General features: G+C 40.0%; 1 long non-coding RNA gene across 1 annotated transcript; it reads right to left on the minus strand.

Moving 5' to 3' along the window:
• Positions 1-387: 387 nt before the first annotated feature.
• On the minus strand, positions 388-2,459 carry LOC112848142 (uncharacterized). Its single transcript, XR_003222088.1, has 4 exons — positions 2,440-2,459; positions 2,149-2,180; positions 1,465-1,610; positions 388-1,232 (listed from the first exon to the last, which is right to left on the minus strand). It is a non-coding gene; the product is annotated as an uncharacterized LOC112848142 (long non-coding RNA).
• Positions 2,460-9,238: the final 6,779 nt, after the last annotated feature.

Consider the following 9,238-nt stretch of genomic DNA (forward strand, 5'->3'; position numbering starts at 1 on the left):
AGGCCCATTCAGATGCATTCTAGCTTAGCCTCGCTCAGCATTAGTTACATGGATGAGAGAGCAAACTTCAAATCACTCCACTCGAGGGAGAGAGAAAAGAATCCAGCTCATCTTAATGTAAACAATCAGGCCGAGTGGCGAGCCCACCAAGATAGAAACCGCTGTTTCTTTTTTCATTGGAAAAATCTTGTCATCTGATTTTACCTGTAGACGCCCATACAACATAAATTAAAGCATCAAGTTTTCTACAAAATATTAATTGTATATATTAAAAAAAATGAGAACACCCTATTTTTCCTCTCCTTTTATTTTCCCTCATATCATCGCATGGAGATACAAACTAAAAGGGAATATGTTTGATTTGTTTTTTTTAATCGCCCTGTGGTGAACTACAGATGACCCTCTGAGTCAACTGCATTAGCTTTGGGGTGGTCAGACTCTGTGTGTGTGTATTTGTGTCCTCTTGGAGGGTGTGAGAAGTAAGGGGGAGGGGAGATTTTTCATGCTCTCCATTACAGTTGTTTAGGTTAGAGGTATTAACTCAATGAGTCTAAGTTAGTTTGAAATCAGCAGGCTTGTACATACACTTATATGTATATAGTATAACTGCTAATGCACAACCCAGAGTTAGTCACATTAAAAGATTCCTAACACCTTTTGTTTTTGTGTGTTTTTTTCTTCTTCTTTTAAATAATTGTCATCATTAAAGCTTATTGGTTGAAAAGGGAAACATGACAGCTCCTGCTAATGGACTCGCAGCTCTCTATTACATTCACATACTCCAGGTTGGACCTGGCAACTTTTTTATTTTAGATAGCTGAAGAAAATTCATTGCTTTCAGTTTTCAAACAGCGATTTCCTTGACTGAATCCCTCCTCTTTTTTTTTTTTCTTTTCCCATATAGAGCCTGAGACTGATTTATTATAGATTTTCTGTTTTGATTGTTTTGCTGAGAAGCAGGATGGGAAGATGGGGCTTCCAGCTGCTCTGGATGCTTGGGAGTCCTGGGAGTCCTGGCCCGGCTGCCCTCCCGGCTGGCCCAGCCAAGTGGGCATGCGCTGTTATGAGCCGCGGCAGGGGTTGATGGGGCTGCAGAGGCTGGGCCAGAGAGGCCACAGATGCCTTAAATGACTTGGCATGATGGGATGGTGAAGGGTTAGGAGCACGACTCGCAAGTGAAACAAAACAGTTTTTCAGTGATATGTGAGCGAATGTCTGAACGTTGTCAGGATCTAGAAAAAGAATAGAAAAAAAAACAGTCATATAAACATAGACAATTTGTTAAAGTCACACTTTAGTGAGTGAAATGATGTCTAGTGCTACACGTAAGAAGCAAGTCTCCATCAGTTTAAGAGTTTACCAAATACAAGACTGTGCATTTGTTACATTTGTAACTTTGCTTTGTTTCCTCCTTTAATTTAAGCATTTGCATTGTTGTTATTTTATTCTGGGGAACTTTCTTACCTTGTATCTGTGAACCAGGATGATCCCAGTTAGTCTTGGCTGACTGTCCCAAACAAAGACACCCCTTTCCTTCCAACCTGCACTTAAAACACTCGTGACACGAGACCGACAGAAGGGCCGCCATTAGATAGCAATTCATGTGGAAGCTGTGGGACCCAAATATCATTATCAAGTAACAGAGCTGCCAGCTTTTTCCTGTGCCACAGCCTGCTTTAATGCACATACTTCCACTTTAACTGAGGAAAAGATAAAAGTGTTTTTCATTCTGCGATAAGTTCAAAAACAGTGAAATATCCCAATAACATTAAATATGGTTGCAGTGTATAAAAGATGAAAAAGAAAAAAAACACACACACACACACACACACACACACACACACACACACACACAAAACCAACCAGCTTAAGCAATTTTAGGAGTAATTTATTTTCCTGATCCCTAACATCCTAATCATGGCTTTTTTGATGTGCAACACTGATCCATCAAGTTTTGCGGTATTCATTTTAAACCACAATCAGTCCCACTTGCTACTATTCAGCTCGTACTGCAGCTTGCACATGTGGTATCAATACATGCTTTGTAAACAGGGCCTTTGTGTGAGTCTACACCAGTGAGGCACCTTGACAATGACCTGCTCCATTAGTTTTATGCTGTGACATAAATGTTTGATGGCTCATACTCACCTGTCAAAAGCATTTTCATCAGATAGAATTGCCTAAACAAAATAAAACAAAATAAAACAGTTTCATCAGGTACACGCCAGCGCAGAATACACCATTTCTCACTTTTTTTTAATGCTTCTCCAATTAAAAACTCTCCTGCGACAGCGCTCAAGCACGGCAGCTCACACTGTGAAATGCACAAAAAAATGCAGGTGCTGGAGCCCAGGGAGGGAGAGAGCGAGGGAGAGAGAAAAGCCAAACTAGTCCCTTTAACTTTCTAAAGACTTTTCAGCATTTGTTCTGCACACTTACCTACGCAAACTCCAAGGGGCCACAGTGACTGGGGTCCCATTTCAGGCCCAGCGTGGAGCCGGAGAGCTCCTCAGCTGTAAAATGAGAGCGCCGGAGCGCAGTGTGAAAATGGATTAGCCTCGCTGAGATAAGGGGAGCCCTCAGCGAGCCATGCACGCCTTCAATGGGGAAAAAGAACTGCTGTACAAATTGTTTTTGGTACATTAAGTACCTGTTACTTTATTTCACAGATGGAAAACAATAACACAGGCTCTAGGGTTGGAACCACTGTGGAATGTGAGAGGTTTGGCTCACCTAGCGCCCTCGGAGGTGTCCCAGTTTTCTTAATATGCAGAGTGATCTTTGCATGGAACTGCCGACCAAAAGAATTCAGCAGATTGACAAACACGGCATATGATGATAAATGACAAAGTGCCAGGTTGGTCGCCAACAGCCTACTCGGCGAAATAATGCGGAATATCCACGTAAAAATAAAATAAAATAGACTGAATGTTCCCACTCAGCAAACAGGGCAGGGATTTTTCATTAATAGTCCCGCTGTTGCACCACGGCCCCCCAAATTAAATGAGTGTGTCAGATCCTGGATGATTTATACATTTGGACTGATCTAACAGCTCTGTGGAACAGCTATGACACCCTGACAAGCCAACAATGGATATGAAAAATGAGCCAATACCACCGCTCTAAATCTGAGACTTTCAAAGCCAAATGCACACGCAGAATCGAAACCTCGAACATACTCACAAGTATAATGAAAATAAAGCAGAAGGGGGAAAAAATCCCCATAAGATTCTCAGCACAATTTTAGCTAAATCATTCAGTGTTTATATAAATGGAGTGATGGAGACAAATTGGTCCGAGTGGAGTGTGGCAGTACTTTGCTTTTCTGATGTCTTTTTGTGGCTGCGTGCAGAGCACATCACTTTACAGCTAAATGAGATATCAGGCCTATTGCTGAGCTTTGACTCTGTGACAAAATGTCAAATCGAGTTAGCATTAAGGAATATTTGAAAATATTCTCTTTTTTATCAATTAAAACAAAAGTAATTTATTTCTTTTTAATAGCTTTATTCTAAGAAAACACTGTATGTGCTCCACTGACTGCAGAAAGCAACGCCAACTCTCCGTCAGTGGCAAAAGCTGTGTTCATAATTATTTTGTGTGGAAGGCTAGTGGCCTTCCTAACTTGCTAGATGAAGTGATAAAAACCAACATGATGGACTAAAGCATTTTTGCTTTTCCTAGTATTGTCCTTTTACCCTCTCATTCTCTGTCTGATGAAAAACTGCACTTGGTGTTCCTCAGAGCTCAGCAGATTTAGAGGAAACAATTACCAGTCCGGTGATCTCTGCTTCTCCAGTCCCACCGATAAACACCCAGAGCCCTGAGGTACGGTCGGAAAATGATACAGTTTTAAACGGGTTAAATTTCATTGTCTGTCCCCCCCCCTTCTCCTCATTTCTCCCCTCCTTCTCTCCCTTAGAGGTTTTATTTCACAAAAGTGTGAACACATTTTTTTGTTGATGGGGTGAAAAAAGGAGTGAGAGAGAGAAACAATAAAGAATATGAAAAGCCCATCTTCACAGAACATTAGACATCGCAAAACAACCCTAAGCTATGACTGGATATATCAAAACTGACAAGTAAAAGTTGATTGCTGCGTGTCTATTGATTGAGCTATATTTCAGTGGAAGACTATAGCCTCATGGTTGTCTTCACAATGAACCAAATCCTGCTACCAAACATTGGCTGCAAAACCCCATTTATTGGCTGGAGAATAGGAAATAGTCAGTTTGCCGTAGCTGTTAAATATTATTTACAATTTTTTATTTCTTTTTTGGGGGGATACAGAGAATTGTTGGCATCGTATGGCATCCACAATTGCCAGAAATGAACCTTTAAGACTCCATGAAAATTTGTCTTTGGACCCAAAATTGCTGTCCCTCGAAGGCCCCCGCAGTGGGCACGATGTACCCCGTCTTTCGCCCTTTGACAGCTTCGATAGGCTTCAGCGTCTCTGCAATCCTGAATTGAAACCAGTTTTGTTTTGGATCAGTGGATGAATGGTTTGACAGACTTCTGTCAAACTCCAACAACGTCTAAAAGAGACTCAATAAGACAGGGAAAAAAAATCTTCTTTGTTGGTTTTAGACTATTGCAGGACTCATCAACGTTTCTCTTAATGTGGAAAACCTGGACGGGTGTATGTTAAACCTAACTAAGTCGTTTTGCTGCATAAACAGCAACTAAAAATAAAAAGTCAAATACAAAAGTAAAGTCAAAATCTTAAAAACATGTCGTACACGGATTCCTTTTGATATCAAAAGAGAAGGGTAACGAGGACGGATTCAACCTGCTGTAGGGGTAAGTGGTTAAGATTATGGAGTGATGCTTTACGGTTGTTAAAATCAAAGGTAAGACAGTTTATTGGAAGACATAGCAACATCTGGACGATAGGAACAACAGTGTGCTTAGTTATGACAAGCGTGCGGACATATAAGTGTCTTTATCCCTGGCAAGGAAAGGGAAATTGAGGGAAACTGAAATAGAAAAATAGGACAGATGCTCACAGAGAGTGAAAAACTTGAGCTGTAAAGAAGGCCAAGTGTACCAAACAGAGCGCAACCCAGGAGTGATTGAATGATCCCATTCTGGCCTCTTTGTTAGACACTAGGCAGCGATGTATGAAGATTGATACACAAGTGCTCGACTCGGTTTGCTGGATCATCAAACGGATTGATATTATACTCCAGCCAAGGATGAAGACAAAGTAAGTGTTATCATACTCAATACTGGGGCTTGTCAGAGGCGGGAAATCATCTCGTGTCACTGGTTATGGGAGCGTTTCACAGACTGTCTTGAGAATTTATCTAGGAGATGTGATGCTCTATGGCAGACTGCAGCTGACGGTGGAAGCCCCGGCTGCACCGTAAAGATCTTCACTAAAGATTGAATTACAGCGTTGTGCTTTAGAATGCATTTATTTCACTGCTATCATGTTTGTCCCCACAGACACTGTAAATCCCCGGTCCTCTTATCAAGTAGCCATTTATTGTTGTCAAATAACATTATTCACGGCCGTATCATTACTTAGATAACGTACGCATTAGAGCAAATGATTTGTTTATCTGCTGTACAAGTTCTACATTACTCCTGAGATTTCTCTAGGCTCCTCATTATTCTGTAGTCCTGGGATCAGTCAGTACAAAGTGAAAATGTAGATGTTTGATGGGTCTAGTGGGGTACAACATGTTACTTTTCAATGCCATTTATGAAATGAATACCTTGTTAGATGTGAAGAATTATAGCTTATGATTTTAAACCAGTTTGATTCCGTTAAAGTTCGAGGCAATCGAATTCTCTGTTCCTTTGCTCGACAGCTTTGATTAGTAATTATGCACGTAGTGTCTTTCAAAGTGTGACATCTTTATTTCCCCTCCTTAGAAGGCAATTCAATCATCTTTTTATAAATCCGACAGACTTAAAAGTCACCATATGTGATTGAGTTAATTCAAGGGCTTTAATTATATTCCACTTACCATTGCCTTTTTACATTTACCAAGCAAGATTTTTTTAATCATTTACATCATTACATTAGATATTGTTAGAGCTGATGTTTCAAGCTAAACAAGATTTGTTCTGTATAGAAAAAGTCCTTTAACTTAATTGCAGTGATGAAAGAAGCACTACCACTACACATATTGTGTTCTTTGCCATCTTAGAAATAATTTTTGTATGGTTTGGAATTTTTTGCTTTATTCTTTTGTTGAATTTGTGTTATCATATCCTGTGGCAGACCGTGTCTTACAGTTGCTTCTCCAGTGAGTCCAAAAACTGCAGCCTAAATGCAGCAGTAGTCCCCGTTCTTCTCTACAGCCTTGCAGAACTTACCATGTTGGTGCAGGATCCAGTTCCCCACCTGCTGGACTTTCTGGCCAGTTCAACTAACTCTGCACAAGTTTAAGAGTGCTAAATTCCCTATGAAGATCTATCGTTCTTGTGATTACATAAATACTGAGGAAATCGTGTTATACTAAGGGCTGTTTACATTAATAAGTGAAAAAACAAGTAAAATAAACATCATTTCAGTCATTAAAATCCTCGGTAAAAGCACTAATTTGTAAATGAACGAATGCGTGAGCTGTGCAGAGATGGCACTGATTCCCTGTTTAAGTGTCCAACTCCAGTCTGCACATTAATACCAGAAGCTTCCTGTTGCTGTTTTCTTAAGAGCTGGAGACACCAGGCAGTATAACCGTGTGCCTCTCTCTGCAGAGAAGTTTTATGCACACTGTAAAGCTGTCATTCATGTCGTTGCATACAGTGCCCTCAACATGTCGCCAGGCTCAGTAAAAGCCATGTATGGGAAAGACTGCAGGCCATGGCACTTATGGATATTTCTCTTTACATACATCATTTTTACATGTAGTCACTGGCTGTGAGGCAGCCTGTCAAAGAGACTTGCTGCTTCTCATCTTCATATTGAAATTCCAAAGGAGATCATTGTACTTCATTGTATATAACATTTCATTGTTATAGGATAAAGTTAAACTGCAGTTAGGCCATCTTTGCACACAGGCAGACATATGCACTTCATCTAGTAGAAGTGGTTTGCTTGAGCCAAGAGGTACTTGCTATGATTTGGTCCTGTTAAGCCGTTGACGCTGAAGATACAATGACCACTGTTGGAAAAGCAGTGCGTGTGTTTCTATGTGTGCGTGTGTGTGTGTGTATATGTGTGTTCACTTTATAGAGATGTCTGGTGGTGGTGGTTTTCTAGCTATGAGTTAAGGGCTTCATCAAAGGATAAACTTCTTCAGCATCAAAAAGCTACAGCACATGATCCATCTCCCTTTTTAGCTGGTGTCAGGACTAGTTTATGTGACGATGATGTGATGTTTGGGTACCGTTCTCCATCTAACTCCCTCAGAATGAACTATGATAGTTATGGATTTTGGATTGCTGATTGGCTCAAGCCATTAAAAAAAAACAACAATACAACAATGTGCTATGGGAACACAGTGACAAATCTGTTGCATTTACACATGTTCTTTTACAAGGCTCATATTACTTAGGAAGGCACAGCTGTAGACGATAAAGATGGTATAGTATTTATTGAGTGTCCAAAATGAGTGGGACATTTATGCATGCAATTAACACAAACTAAAAGTTCTACGATACAATGCAGTGTAATTTGTAGAACCAAATTAGCTTTGCATGACATGACACCTGTCAGTAATGACAAAAAAAATCACATACACCTTCATAATGACAGTTTGCTGCTCAGAGCAGATTAAATTATTATGCAAAATAGGTACGGCAGCAAATGACTGGACAAGAAAATGATTTCAGACAAAGACCAGATGCTTGCAAATAATAATAATGCTGTGCATTATTCTCACTAACGACGGCACTCTGTCTATATCTAAACTATATCTAAAAGATGGATGTAGCCACTGTGCTTTCACCAGTCATCTTGTCACCTTGTATTGAAGCCTTTATTTTAGCATTTAGACTGAATTGATTACATTTACACAGAAGGCGGGGGTGTGCTATGTTATTAGCTAACCAGCAAGCATGGTTAGCAGGGAGCGCAAAAGCACTGTCTAACATGTTCATAAAAAAATACCAGAGTACCACTAACCAAGAGTGGAGACAGATTAATTACAAATCACATAATTGAAGTTTATAACAAAACCCCACCGCAAACATGGTGACGAGGTCCTGCTGAATGATTAAAAGAAGCTGAGATAACGCCTAGCAGGCAGCTAGCTAGCTAGGTTAGCTAGCAGCCTCACTGGTTCTTACTTGTGAGGGGGATTTCTGTTAAGAATTATATTTAATCATTATTATTTACTTACTTTAAAGCTATCTGTTTATTTTATTGTGTCTTCTTCTACCTTTTATTTTATATTATGGCATTTAATAATCTCCTTTAATTTATTATTTTTTTAATAGCCTCAAGTGGGCAACTTAGGAATGGCTGAGCAAAACTTTTTCAGACTAAACTAAACTTCAAAGCTTTGATTTGTCTTTTAATGATGTAAAAGTCTACGCCATAGAACCATATACTGGAAAATTATATATAGGAACTGATCTGGGCTTTGGATAATCTTTCTGAGATGTTTAGAGAATCATTGGTTTCTGCGACAAATGCTGTAATCTTCTCCTACTGCACTTTTGTGCTGCAAATGAACAGAATCCTCAAAACACAATGCTGTTATGATCATAAAAGCCGTAAATCTACAGTACTGGCCAATTAAACCTATCGTTTAAACAGCGTCAGTGTGTTGTGTTTGTGATAGGCTGTGTAATAGTGTAATAACTCCGTCCCCTGTAAGCTGGCCAGGGAGGCTGTGTGTAAATGAGACGGTTCTGCTACATTAGCTTCATAACACCATAATCCCTTCTCCATAAACCATTACATGCGCTGCAACATTTCTGATTTATGGGGGGTAGAGAATCAATGGGAAAAAATTAATGCTCGCGAAACGTCCCAGGGACAATACTGAGCAGATTTTAATTGTGATTTCATTCAGGCGGCTGTTAGCGAGATGATGAATGGGAGCTAACCTTCCACTCTGCCAAGCACTGGAAAGAGTCTTTAATATGACAATTAAGTGTCTGTCTTTTAGATTTTATTGTATCTTCCTCGCTCTATCTTGTGAGCTACTCTGTCCTCCCTCCTGCTTTTCTTCTTTCTTCCCACCCACTCTCCTTTAGCCTCTTCCTATCTTTCTCCCTCTTGACATCGCTTCATCTGTACAGTGCAGCTTTTGCGCAGATTAAATTGAGACTC

Source organism: Oreochromis niloticus, linkage group LG11 (genome assembly GCF_001858045.2).
Source record: "Oreochromis niloticus isolate F11D_XX linkage group LG11, O_niloticus_UMD_NMBU, whole genome shotgun sequence".
NCBI lineage: Eukaryota > Metazoa > Chordata > Actinopteri > Cichliformes > Cichlidae > Oreochromis > Oreochromis niloticus.